The following is a 14,934-nucleotide window of genomic DNA, read 5'->3' on the forward strand; positions in this document are numbered from 1 at the left end:
GCACAGAGAGAGAGAGAGAGAGAGAGAGAGAGAGAGAGAGAGAGAGCAGAAAATAGTCAATGATCCAATGAAAGACCACGTAATCCTTATGCAGAAAAACTGAAAGCTTGGTTCCATATGCACTGAGATTGGGGGCAAACCCTCCCCTGATTCCCACGAATTGCCCTGAGTCTGTTTTGGGTGCTCATAACCGTCTCAATCTGAATAACCAACCTCGATGGATACCCATCCAAATACAAAGCAAATACAAATGCAGAGACTCACTGTGGTGTAGCTGTTAAGCGCGCAGGACCGGGACTCAAGCGACGTGGGTTCGAGTCCCTGCTCAGTTATGGAGCCCACTGGGTGCCTTTGCAAGACTCTCAGCCCAGCCATCCTCACAGGGTTGTTGTGATGATAAAATTGAGAACTGGAGGAGGAGGAGGAGGAGGAGGAGGTAAGCCTCTTTGAGTTCTTCAAAAAAGAAATGGCGGGATATATGTCTGAAAAGTAAAAATAAACAAATCTGTATGAGCCACTGAAGTTTGCTTTTCACCAGGACCACTCGTGATGAGCATCTAACATTATGGGCAGTAGCATTTCTAGTTAATGGGTGGACTGAGCCAGTGTGACCAATCCATGGCAAAGCTAGAGCCCCGACAGGTTTGCTGTAACCTATGAAAGCAATTCTGACCAGGAACGGGGCAGGAATTCATTTGGCTCATACGGAATGCAGGCCAGCTGGGATGTGCATTTGGACGTGGAAGAACGACTCTCAGGCCTTTCTGAAAAGTGTCAAGCCACTGGCGTGGCTTGCTGCTCCTGCTGACAAGGGTGCCGACCGTAGCTGGGCTGTATCATAAAAACTCCCGTCCATTAGTCGCTGGACCAGAACCAGCATTTTGCAGAGGCCACGAAGTGCCAAGTCGATCGCTGCAACTTGAACAGGGGAGTGGCGTCCCCCACTACTTTAAAAGCATTTTTGAACACCAGCCATCGTTAGTGCATTCCCTGGTCCTCTTGTTTAGGGAGCTCCATGAGCAGTTTTTTCCCGTCTTCTTTCATCGAGATGGCTGGATTCTAACGGCAGGTGATCTTGATGGACTGCTTGAGGTTGCCACTGGTGTGGTGCAGACCCAAAGCCCTGCTGAAGGCCAAGAGGGTCCAGCTGAGCCTCATCCAGGCACAAAGCTCAGTTGCAGCTGGTGAAAACTGGAATCGAAGCAAAGAAGCAACCGAGTGGAGGAAATTATGCCCATTACAGGGAGTTGATGCCGGAGCCTTTGCCAAGTCATGGGAGGTTTAGGGAATGGAAAGAACACAAAGGTGAAGGATATCAGGGAAAGTGTGGTGCAGTGGTTAAGAGCTGGGAGTGGGACTCAGGGGAGCTGGGTTCTTGTCTCCACTGGGTGACTTTGGCCCAGTCACAGACTCTCAGCCCAAGCTACTTCACAGGGCTGCTGTCGTAGGGATAAAATTGAGAGCAGTGAGAGGAGAATGTTGTAAGCTGCTTGAGTTCCTTGAATGGAAAAAGGTGCAAGGAAAATAAGATAGGATGGATGGATGGATGGATGGATGGATGGATGGTGGAGCAAGACCACCAAAGTGCTGCCTTGAAGTCCTTGAATGAAGCATGACTGCAGCAAAGCCAAGGCATGGAGTCCAATGTTGGGATGTGCCGGTGAAGAGGCAGGCTGGTGCACAAGGAAGGGCTGGCTTAGCTCAGGGGGTCCCATTCAGTCCTGGGATGGAAAATATCTGGACTGCCCTCTGGGAGACAGGAGGAGGAGTAAATGCCCGCATGCAAGTCTTGATCATTGACTCTGACACCTCCACTGAAGAGACGTGTCTAGAGAGCACCGTAGCAGACCTGGAAGTGCACCTGTTGCGCGCATGAAAGGACAGAAGGACACACTCTGGGGATAGCGCGTGGTCCCAAGTGTGGGGTCCAGTCCTGCAGGCGAAGCTGCTTAGAAACATTGTCTGCAGGTCTTGGAACAGCCTTCTGTCCGATAGTGTAGACATGATTACACGAGATGGATCGATTGTCTAACCAGGGGTAAGTCAGCTCCTTCTGCTCCTAATATTGGCACACTTTGCTTCATAATAATAATGGCCAGGAATAATGTTGTGCTCTTAAACTGAGAAAATAACATTTGTGAGCCTGTAGGAAATGTGTCCAATTATCAATGGATTTGCATACATTCACACAGTGTTGATGCGTCCGGCATTTAGAGGCAATGTCGTAGCTCTCCCGTTATTAGAAAAGAACATTGTAAATAAATAAATAAATAAAACACGGCAACAATTTGTTCATTTACAGCATTAAAGGGCAGTGAGTCAGCATGGGGAAGCCATTGAAATGATCATCTTCTGCCATAGCGAATATCAATGGACTCTGACGAACAGCAGGTGAAAGCAAACGTGCCATTGTTTTATATCCAACCTGCTTGCCAAAGACTGATAGCAGTGCCGGGGATCTTCTGGATGCCTTTGCAGACGTTCCTGAGGGATGCTTCTGAATTTTTCCCCATCCAAACGTTCTCCTCAGACCTTGGAATTCCCAAAGGAACCCATCTTGTTTCTGCGGTGCTGCTGACACATCAGGAATTGGTGATTCTTAACACGTCTGAATTTGCCAAATGTGGATCCATCAAGGAACCCTGGTGAGCTGCCATTCCACGGATCGCAAGTCCCTAAACTTTTCCTCCTGGTGATCCATGTATATCCATGAAGGACCGTCCTGACCCCACCCTGAAATAAGCCCCGTCCAGTCTTTGCTGGCATTGTCTTGTATGATTGCTTGCAGATTATTTCCAAGCACCCTTGCAAAATGTGTGCATCCATGAATCTGGATGGGTTCTGATCAAAGACAAACCCAGTGAATTCTCACCATCCCTAACCCTGCCGGGATCCATTTTGCCACACGCCCCAATTCTGCTTGCAAGCTGCTGGGGTGTTTTCCAGCTTCTGGTGCCGCACTCCGCATATGCAATCAATATTTCATTAGTGCCGCGGGATTCCCTGGCTCACTACGTCTTTTACAGGGACTGTCACATTTAATTTCTGCACCTAGTTGTCTTCGGGTGCCTAATGGCCAGTTGGTTTAAGGAAACCACTTTACTAATTTTCTAATAATGCATATGGTCAGAGGGCAAAGAGGTTGCCACTGGGGGAGAAGATTAAATCCCCGTGGCTCCCAGAGCTGAATCTAGGTAGAAAAACTGACTGGGCAGCCCTGGAAAGGATTTTTCTTACGAAACAGAGTATCGAGTCAGTTTACAGCTCATATAATTTGTTTATGTTACTTTGTGATTTACTGCCTGTTTAAATCGCTCAATAACCATCATTCTCTGGGTGGAGTACAAGTTATTAATAGCAGGTACAGAGAGTAAAAAGAGATACAACAGTGCGGAATAACAGCAAGATAAAACCAGCACTGATATCGAATAAAACTATTACAGCTTCGTAGAGAAGGCTAACAATGGCTACTAGTCCTCATGACTATATTCTGCCTTTAGTATCAGAGGCAGTGTGCCTAAGTAGGCCAGTTGCTGAGGAACACGGGCAGCTTAGTGGAAAGCTCCCAGCAGCTTCTAGGCATGAGAGCGCCATGTATGCCAACGTGCTCCAGTCACTGGGGAACATGGGTGGGGAGTGCTGCTGTACTCATGCCCTCCTTGTGGCTTTCCCTGTGGGGCAGCTGACTGGTCACAGGATGCTGGGCCTTGGAGACTCTTGTGATGGAATGATTGATTGATTGATTGATTGAAAACTTTTCTACCCTGTCCACCACTGACATCTTGAGACAACTTACAATAAGGATCAAATAAAATAAATGGGGTGCCACCACAGAGAAGGCCCTCTTCCAGGTAGCCACCCTACTGATCTCCTTCAAGGAGGGCTCCCAGAACAGGACCTCCACCTCAGATCTCAAGGGGTGGGAGGGCGCATAGGAAGAAGGTGGGAGTTGTTTGTTCGTTCGTTTGTTTTGGTCCTCGGACAACAATGTAAACTGAGAAATGCATAGGCTTTGATCACAGATTTGGTCAGGAAGGTGTGAACTGGATAAATCCTGATCAAAAACAAACTGAAATGAATTGCTCATAGATTCCTAGGGGGCTGTTTGAGCTGCATCCAGCTGGGGACAGGTGAATGACAACACACCTGAGAATGTTCTTAAAGCACTACAATGGAACTTCTCCATCTTCTTTTTTAAGAAAAAATATCCATCAATGCTTTTCAGAGCAAAATGTGGCACGAGCCTGATTCCAGAGACCATCTCGCCCTTGGCCTCTTTCCCCAATAGCTTCAGTGATTCCGTTCGGAATGCAAGGTCTGCAGTCAAACAGGAATGGCAGCTTTGCCGTCTGGTCCTGCTTCACTTCCATCCTCCCATCCGCCCCCCAAAAAGCTCCCAGGAGTCTCGCATGATCATTAGCACCGCAATCAAAATTCTTTCTCCTGAAAATTGCAGCAAAAATGTCGCTCCCTTCAAACAGAGCTGAGAGAGCCGTGTCAAATGTTCCTATGATGTTTAGATCCCCACTTAGTAATTATGAACAGATGCTGAGGACAAACAAAAAAAATAGAAGGTCTGGACATTAAGATATTTTTCAAGTTGCTGTAAAAACATGTGCATATTTTCTGTGCATCTCTCCTGCATGCATTTTGGGGAGCAATTTTGCCTAATACGCACAGTGATTTAAAATATGTTTCCTGATATATATATTTATGTGTTTATCACATTTCTATACTTCCCAATAACACAAGCAATTCACCATAATTTAAACCAGAAAATATAGCATGATAATATACATCGTTTAAAAGTGGAAAGCAATTTCATAAAGCTAAATTAAATGCCAGCAGCAGTTGAGAAGTTTAAAAATGCAACGAGCGTGCACTCCTATGGCCATTAATTGCTGTCCAGATGGCCGAAGGAAAAGTCAGAGTCCCAGCTGCAACTTAAGAGAAGAATCCAAGGCTGACACTGGGACTCCGCTTTTGGAACAACCTCCCTCCATCTTTCCATTTTTTCCTCACTTCAGCTGCAGCTATGAAGGTGGAAGACTGGTATGTGTGTGTGTGCGGGGGGCATTCTAGCGGGTGGAAGAGGAGGAGTAAGACACCCTACAAAGACACCCTACAAAGGCAAGGCCTCTGGCTCTTCTCCATGTGGCCAAAGTGGATGGCTTACATATTCTGTAGGGGACAAGGAAGTCTGAGAACAATCCCCTTGCCTGAGAGCCTTCTCCTCTCCACTGGATACCCATGAACCTCTGAGCTTGGAGGGTTCTGGGTGGCCACATTAACAGAATTATAAACTAATAGGTGAATAAAATCCCTGTAAAAAGAAGGCCTTTCCTGGCACCTAAAATCTATCTCTTCGGTAGATGCTCACTTCTTTACCTGGGGATACCTGGAGAAGAGCACCTGGAGATGATTTTAGATTGCATGCAAATATATATGCGGGACAGAATCCTCCAGGTAACCTGGAGGGCTTGGAAAGTTAATCCCAGTGCTGCCATTGAAGAAAAAAAAAACCTGGCAGCCACTGTCATTCACAAATCAACCTGTGTATTTTAACACAGTTTTATCAATATACCAATTTCAGAGTGTGTGTTTTTTAACTGGAGAAAGGCATTGTAAAATGCAGATGGGTTTTGGAGGATAACTGAATTTTGATTGATGAAGTGGTTTAAAAGTACAAAATTGGGTACATTTGCATTAAAATGTGAACCATACAGATTTCTTCGCCGTTCCTAATGCTGGACTTGATGGACCATTGATCCGATCCAGCAGGAGTATGGAATTTTTAATTTCTGTTTTGCTCAATCTATCGGTTTTGTGCCCTGCCTGTTTGACGCAGCTCACTAGTCTTAAATCTCCAGGGAAGGACTGAGAAAGATTTAAGGAATAAGGCAGTAGGAAGGGAATAAAATACCTCCACTTTGCGCATGATGGCCTCTTTAGAGGAATTTCAGGAAAAGATATGGCTGAGTATTTCCTAGGGACAGCAGGCACATAATGCCAATAATAACAATTGCAGAATTACTGGTGTCAGAGCAAACAGAGACAGATGTTGACGAGCTATGGATTTTCCTAAGAATTATATGGTGGATTACAGGTTTTATCTTGTGTGACACCAAATGGCTGACTAGTCTCCAAGTGAGGTAGGTTTTGATTTGTTTTTGCTAAGTCTGCATTGAATATTCTCCATTTCGGGCACAACCCGAGGCATGTTCCGAAGGGCTGGGGGGTCTTACATCTCCCAGCATTCATCCAGCTTGGGTATGCTGGAATGTACTGGACCTTTGTCCGTACATGTGTGCATAGGATTGCACGCTTGACATCTGAATTCAGCGTACACAGAAATAATTTCGGTAGGTTGGAGAATTTGCCTGAAAAAATATAGTTTGGCAAAGATTTGCCTTTTCCATAGAATCCAGAGTGCAGAGAAGGGCAAAGAAAACAGTCAGGGGGATGGCACTGCCCCCCTCTGAGGAGCTGCTACAAAAGCTGGGGGTGTTCAGCTCAGCAATGGGGAGGGGAGGAGGCCTAAACCACAGTCTTTAAAATGATGCATAAAGGGGAGGGTTTTTTCTCCCTCCCCCATAGGACTCAAACCTGGGGTCTTCCCATGAAGCTGACTGGTGGGAGGTTTAGAAGGAGGGACTTGTTCACACAACTTATAATTGAATTGCAAAACTTGCTGTCCCAGGAAGTAGTGATGGCTGCCAATCTGGAAAGCATCAAAAGGGGTGGGACTGATCCATGAGGGCGGAGGCTATCCATGGGCTACCTCTTTAGCAGAGGTGGCCTGCCTGCATGACTGAAAGGGTGAAGCGGAGCCTTCCAAAGCAAGGAGGACTTTCCCGAGGCTGCAGCGGGGACTCGTCTTCCTCATGGGCCACTCAGCAAGGCTAGTAGCCATGGTACAAGGCAGCATCTTATAGCCATTGGGTTGTGGGTTTAGGAAAGAGGGTGACATTATGCCACTGCGTCAACCATTCAGACACCTCTGCAGACACAGAAACATAGAAACAGCGTGAGTCAGGAGCGGCCTCCTGGGCTATCTAATCTGACCCCCAGCTCCAGCCGGTCTCCACTCATGACATGCCTACCCTGTGCATGTCCAGCCTATCCTTGAACACCCCCACTGTTAGGGGTTCAACCACCTCCCGTGAAAGCCCATTCCATATCCTGGGGGACCTAAGAACTTCCTGGCATCCACCCTGAACCTTGGTTCCCTGAGCTCTGCTCCATTGGAACGCATCCTGCCCTCCGATGCAGGAAGAAAAGGTTGCAACCCACCTCTGCATGGCACCCCCTCACGTATCTATATGTCACTAACAGGTCCCCTCTGAGTCTCCTCTCCAGGCTGAAAAGACCCAGCTCCCTCAGTCTCTCTTCTTATGGCTTCCCCTGCAGACCAGCCACTCTCCTAATGGCTCTTCACTGCACCGATTCCAGCCTTGCTCTGTCCCTCTTGTAATGAGGGGCCCAGAATTGAACACAAGGCTCCAGCTGCGGGCACACCAGAGTCGTAGGGAGAGGTTGTGCTTTTCAGCATCTCATTTTTACAGTCTTTAGTTTGCTCTTCCCCACATCCCGCAGCAGTTTGCAGATATCTGTTTTCGAAGGCAGGGCCAGAAAATGTTTGCTGTAAATTGTCCAGAGAACTTCAGCCACGGGTGGTAGAGAAATGAAATTAAAGAAACAACGAATTAATTAATAAATGATCCTTGTGCATGCGGAGCAAATGTTCTCCTAATGGAACCGTGAAAGGTCCACTGCCAGCGCACAAGGGGCCACTGGGCCAATTAAACTCGCTCACCACTGCTTTATATCTAAAGGCACCAAAAGTGCCCCAACATGGGGGCAGTGGGCAGGGATGTGCTGCTGGAGCCGTTGCAAATTAAGTCCTCTCTTTGGGTGCAATGGGAGGGGGAAGGTCCTGAAAAGGAGACACTCCCAAGAAGAAAAAGGAGGACAGAAATTCAGGGAGATGCCACAGCAATGTGCTGACGGCTTCCTTGCCCACCTGAGCCTGCAAGCCTTTGGGATCAGACCTCGGAGCTGGTGCTTCAGCCTTGGGTCCTCGGTGTGTTTTCCCCAAGGCCGAGGTGTCCACCGTGCCAGAGAGTGCCTGCCTCTTTCCAGTGGTGCGGGAAGAGGGCCGCCTCCGCCTTTCCCAAGCCGATCGCTTGATTGGTACCAAAAAATGGGCCGTCTCCTGCCTGAAAAATCATCCTCATACATCTTGATGCACTGGGAACAAAAAAGGGAAGCAATTGAATGTCAAAGCAGTTTGGGAGAAAAGCGGGAGGATGAGGAGGGGCCTGCACACACATGCAAAAGCTGGATCTGCGCTTCGCCCCCCCCCCCCCCCAGAAGAGAAATCATCGCAGACGGCCTTGCGAAAGGGGCAGGGCTGTGGGAGAGCACTTGGCATCTATTAGGGGCCATTGTGAGAGCTGCTGGAATGGAAGCCTACCGGTGGGGGGGAGGGATGCGTGATTGCTGGTCGAAGCCCCTTTCTTGCTCAAATGCTATTTTTCCTTCCTTGCCAATGATACAACTCGAAGGCACAAAAGGGCTTTTAGTCCTTGCTATTACTCATTACCTGGGGGGAGCCCCTCCTTGCCTACCTCCCCTACTCAGCACCCCCTCTCTGTCATTTCGCACGGAAGTATGTTGAATCTCGTAGCTCGGGAGGGATGAAAAATGCGTTTCACTGAGGTTTCGATCAGACTGAACACAGACTGGGATGCCGTCTGCAGTCAAATTCTGCACATGTTTGGGCATGGAGTGTGATTTTCAAATCAAAACATGGCATGTGGCAATGCACACACATTTCAAAATAAATGTATATTTTGACAAATGTGCACAAATACACTTCAATCAATGAGAAAATGGGAAATTATCAAGGATGATGATGATGCTCACACTAGATATACCCCTCCCCCCTCCTTCCTCCTGAAAGGAACTCAGGTCAGCTTACAAGGCTCTCCTCCTCTCCATTTTCTCTTCGCAACATCAACCCTGTGAGGTAGCTTAGGCTGAGAGAGAAATCAATATTTATTAATGAATAAACTTCCACCTTGCCCAGAGAGAGAGATTCCCTCCCATTTTGCTGCATAGTCCTGGAGGCACTCGATTTCCGGTCTGCACGTGAAAAAGAAAGAAGAGCGAAAGACGCCCAGGAGACCTAGAGAAGGGCAGCATGGCCCACAGAAGACGTGACGAGCACTGGTGGGCCCGTCCGTGCACGAGCACAGGGGGCGAGCATGGGTGGGGAAAGACATCGCTTTTGAAACTCGCATGCCAGGCTTCAGGCTCTTTGTCCCCAGCACAATTTGAAGTGATTACCTAACAGAAAGGAAGGCACAAGGACCGATCATCAATATTCACTCTGGGCTGCATAGCTCATTACAGAAGAAAGAGAAGGATCCTTGGCAAAGAGCAGAGATGAAAGAGGAGATTGCCAAGGAAGGGAAATTGTGTCTTTGAGCTGCTCAGCTGCCCCGCTCCACTTCTCTCTAATTGGTCCAACTGGTGGTTTGCTTGATCCATCCAGCCTTGCCTTACCTTAAAGAATGTTCTAAAAACAACAATCACATCAATTGTATTTATGCTAATTGGGAAATAGCATCTCCTGAAGCAAGGTAGGGGAAATCCGTCCATCGGAAAAAATAGAAAAGAGGAAGAAAGGGCAGCTGGATGGGGTGCACTTAATTCTCCTTGCAAGTGAAGTTCTCAGGGCTTGGGTTTAGCTAAGGTGCTCCAGGGAACAAAAGCTCATGATTGTTGCTGTTACTGCTGCTGGTATGGTGATTATTTTTAGACTCGGTGCACGTCTCTCGTATTAACCCATCATAATCCTTCCAGCAATCCAATGAGATCAGTCAGTATTGTTGCCCCATTTTCTAGATGGGCTGGAGAGGATGGTCGTAAGTATGAGCTCTCCAAAAATCTTCTCCAACCGCCAGGCCAAAATTCCCATGACATACTCACAGGTGCACACGTACAGCCAGGAGAGGGGACCTCCCTGTGCGGAGCCTTCAAAGCTCTTCTGGGTGGGGCCAAAAGAGCAGAAGCGTGCCATGGCACGGCGCTCCCCCATGTCAAGGCGAGACAGGACGTCAGTGACAAGGTGGCTGGGAGGAGGAGACCGCTGCAGCTCCCAAGAGGGGAGGCCATCTTTGGAGCAGGCACTGGGAGGGTTTTCCAAGGGGTGGGGATTGGCTGCCCATCACCTTCCAACAGGCAGGTGCGGTTCTCGGAGGACAGGCTGTGGACAGCCACATAGGACCACACACTGAAGTAGCCAGAGGCTGGCCCAACTCTCTTTGCCTCCAGCTCCACCCACCGTTGGGATGAGAGCCCGGGGTCATGGGGATGAGTGCTGGACTGGGGGCTGCAAGATCTGGGTTCCAGCCTCCACTTGCCCATGAAGCTCAGTCGGGTGACTTTGGGCCCTCCCTCCTCCTCAGCCTAGCCCACTCCACAGGGGTTTTGTTGCGAGGTTAAAATGGGGCTACATGATCTGCCTTGGGTTCGTCACAAGAGGATAAAAGGCAGGATGGAAGAGCAATGTGGGGGTGGTCATGTGCCCCCTCAAGAGCTCCTCCAGACCTCATACGGAAAGAGGTTCCTCACCTCAGCAGCTGGGATCGCCATCATCTCTGGCTCTGTGCCTCCACTGAGCTAAAGGCTTCTTGGTGGGGAGCTCAGCTCCACTGGGTTTCGGGGACGCAATGCTTGTTCTTTGTGGACTTCAGCCAAGGTATAATCAAGAGCACAAGTCTTCCCACTCATTTAATATTTGAGCTGCGGACAAACGTTGAGACGCCAGCTTGATTGCCTTTGAAGTGGCTTTGCTGCCCACCTTTTCCAGAATGAGCTTGGCACAACTTCACAGTGTGGTTTGAACAGTCTCTGTGCCCTCCGTCTCCTCTGCAAAAGGAAGCAACAGCTGAGAAGCTGCTATTGTTTCTTTCACTCGTTTTTGCTGCTGCAGTGCCAGTGATTAGAGCTTTTTTATTTAAGCTTCTCTTGGAGTTTCAGCTGAAACTCTAAAAGGAAAAAAAACCAACTGTGAGAACAAAGGACTATTTGGAGATGTATGTGGCTAACAGGATTGGGGAGGAGGGTCTGAGATGTGCACCCAGGACAGAGTTACAAACAATATGAAGGCAAGGGGAGATTCTGGCATTCAATAGACAGAAAATTCAGGAAGCAAATTTCTGCCATGGCTTAGAGGAAGGTCATGATAGACTCATCCATCACCTCTATTTTCTCCCATATTCTTTAAAAAATAATAAAGTGTTCCTCCCATTCCACATCTGAGATATTTGTAGGTATTAGTGGATGCTAACAAAAATACACCGCAACAAAATTCTCACTTGCTCACACCTGTAGCAAAGTCCAACAGGTGCAGCTGTTCCTGACATGGAGAGGACCAAGGCCACATGTGCCATGAGAAGGAGGATAGTGCCAGAAAGGAGGAATCAGCTTTGCTTTCATCCATGAGATGGATATTGCATTTATGAAGAAAGTCATGCATTTCTGGTAACTGGGAGGGAGGGAGGGAGGGAGGGAATCATAGTACATCCCCAGCATACCTAAAATTCTCCTCTTGCAGGACAGGTCTGATAGCAACTCCCCACTAGGGCAAGGGTGCTGTCAATGGGCAGCCACAAAAAGCTTACCTATGTAAGTCCCAGTCCTGGAGGAATGAACACGAGAGTTCCCATTCTGCAGCAACCAGTAGGGGCTGGAACGAAATGTCGCAGGCTCCCCTCCTGCCATTCTGTTATTCTTCTCCCTCCCCATTTTATGTTCCTGGCACAGCTACCACAACAGAATTAACTCAAGTCCCATTGATTTCAATGGGTCTCCTCCAAGTACACCTAATCTGGATGAAATCTAATGATTTATGTCATCACACCATATGATAGTCAGATATCATAGTCCATCCTGTCCACAGAGGCCTAACATACTGCTAAAAAATGCTTGATCTGACTGGTTATTTCAAAGAATATTCACCAAGAAATAAATGGTCTTGTTTTTCAGTTTCTCTGGGAAGGGGAGGGGAGGGGAATTCTGGGGAAGAATCAGGTGACTTACATACTTTTACTTCTGGAGTGAATGCTTGAGATCGCAGGTAGCTGAAACATTTGAAGTCTGAAAGTGAACATAAAGTCAGAATATATTACCAGCCTGACACATTTTTCCCATGATGCAGTTGGTTTAAAGCTTGCATCTTGTGACAGTATTGGGTTAACTCATAAAGAAAAACAAAATGCATTTGAAGTTATGTTTTCTTCTTAACTGTCATAGCTGCAAACATTAGCTAACCAGCTTTCATGAATTATGCTATTTTAGTGTTATATAAGAAGGTGATTCTTGGTGCCAAAGAGGCATTCTTTGGGCAAATTTGGAAATGGCAGAAGTGAGAACATGGTGAATTGTGGGCAAAGGAGGACACCAGCATGGTGTCCTGTGCATTCACAGGCACCTCTCTTAGTCCTTACCGGTTTCCCAGCCCTTCTTAGTTTTACGTTATTTCTCACGATGCTTTGCAATAAATAATTCTACTAATACTAATACCAGCAGGCAACATGGGTACAACAGCTCGTACCTGTGCTACTGCCTTTGTTGCCAGAGGGAGGATAAAACCCTCAGGCCTAGTAGCCCATAAGTAGCCAAGTTCTCCTCCATGAACTTGCCCAAATTCCCTTTACAGTATCCACAACATCCTGTGGAATGAATTCCTCTGGTGGAAGCGAACCCCATAGTTTAAGTATGTGATCTGCCCATTGTCCTTAAATCAGTCTTTGTACGAGAAATGAGTGCCATTGAGGGTTATTCAGTTCACACCTTTCAGAGTAAGATTGGAACCCGAGTGCAGTTTTCCCATCCAGCTCCCTGCATTATGTCCACGCTTGTTATTGTGTTCTGCAAAACTTGGGGGAAAGCGCCAATGAAAGCGTAGATTTCTAAAAAGTCCACAAACATACCCTGGCCAAGAGGTTCAGACATCCAATAGCACATCAGTTTCAAAAAGTGCACAGAAATGCATGAATCCATTGCCTTCTCTCAAACGCTTGTGCATACAGAAACACAGAACACAGAAATGGAAACGGAGCGAGTCAGAAGGGGCCTCCTGGGCCACCTAGTGTGATCGCCTAAACTGCCTAGATATTCCCTCTTGTGAGCCAATGTCCTCCATAGACTAACGTGAGGCTGTTTTGATCTACTGAATGCATTTGTGCAAACTGGAACATGTGTGGAAACCAAACTGGGAATCAGGAATGAGATGAACACGAGCGGGTGTTCACAATTTCCGGGGCACTCGTGTTTGCACTCATGCTTGCTGTGTGAGAAAAAACAAATTCCTTGGGTATCTCCAAGGGAGCATCTCTGTGCTCCAATCAGGGCTCAGTGGCTAGGTCTACCCACCATTTTATTTTCCCACAATGCTCCCTGTATGCTAACGCTGCAACTCAATTGGTGTTTTATACATGGGTGTGCGGCCAGGCAGCTTTCCAGGATGGGTCCCTGGGCACCAAGGCCCAGGCAGTATCTTTGCGACCTCCTTATTCTGTGCAAAAGCCACACTTCTCCCTTTGAACCAGTTTCCTGAGAGCAGCCCGAACATTTAAATTTCCTCGTTTTGTGCAGCAGGCTGATGGTACCAAGGGCAAGCAGACATGTTCCAAACCCATTAAATCTGCTGTAATGACTGCTTGTAAAGATAGCATTTGACTAGTAATGCTTTATCAGTTTTATGCTTCTCCATTTTATTTCTCAGAATAATCCATTTCCTTATCACGCTAAAAAAAGAAGAAAAAAGTTTAGAGGGATTTTTTTTTCGTTCTTTCAGCCATTCAGCATTTCTTAGCCTTGGTACCAATATATAATGCACACATCTCTGCCATAGGAGATGATGTTGGAGCGGGGGAGTTTTTCATATTTATTCATAATTAAAACTCTTGTGTTAGTGGCAGTTTTCAAATGTGACATGGCATTTTTATAATCTTGTTAATATCTCAGAAGGGTTTTACTGCATTGCAGGCTGGGATTTATGCAGAAAGGAAGGCAAGGCGGGGCAGGACAAAAATCCCATTGCCACTGTGTTGTTTAATCATAATGCAGTGACAGAAAAATAATTATTGCTTTTAGTAGAAGGGAAAAGCTGCATGGTCTTCCATGCCCCAAATAATCCATTTTGCATGGGGAGAGAGCTCTTCTCCCTAGATTGATGTTCAATGCAGACTGAAAAAAGTAGGGTTGATTTTCCTTCCCCACTCCCTGATCCGTTGACTCCAAGAACAGGAGGATGCCACACCTGGTTGCAAAAATCTGCAAGCATACACCGTTCAAAGCCCTGGACATGGCTGCAAGAGCATGCCTGATGCCAAAAGAAAAGGTTGCATTCTGTTCCCTGAGTTTCCAATTTGATTTTGCAGAATTTCCACCTGTGGACCGAATTAGTCCTGCTTTCATCTATGGGAGGAAGTTGCACAAAGTAAGAAAGCTGCATATTTGGGGAAAGTTGGGTGAAGCAGAACCTTTCGCTTCATTTTGTTTTCGTGATTCACCTTGGGGAAAATTGCAGGGGCGGCAACAAGAGAGAGGGTCTTAGTGGTTCCTCTCCACCAATTATGGAATGATCTCCCCACGGAGGCCCACCAGGAGCTGACCTGTCTTTCAAGACATTATTGAAATGGCTGTTAAAATAGTGCCTAAAGTTGTGCATTTCAGCTTGATGTTGTATCTTATTATCCATATTTGTGCTTCTGTGATTTTATGACTTCTTGTGAACTGCCCGCAGAACTTCAGCTATTGGATAGTCTAGAAATGAAATATTAAAAACAATAATGCAAATATATGTGCTTTTTTGGGGAAAACAAAGCCTGCCACCTGAAGTAGATAGCAAGAGGAACA

This window comes from Varanus komodoensis, unplaced genomic scaffold (assembly GCF_004798865.1).
Source record: "Varanus komodoensis strain SLA01 unplaced genomic scaffold, ASM479886v1 scaffold38, whole genome shotgun sequence".
NCBI classification, from domain to species: Eukaryota; Metazoa; Chordata; class Lepidosauria; order Squamata; family Varanidae; genus Varanus; species Varanus komodoensis.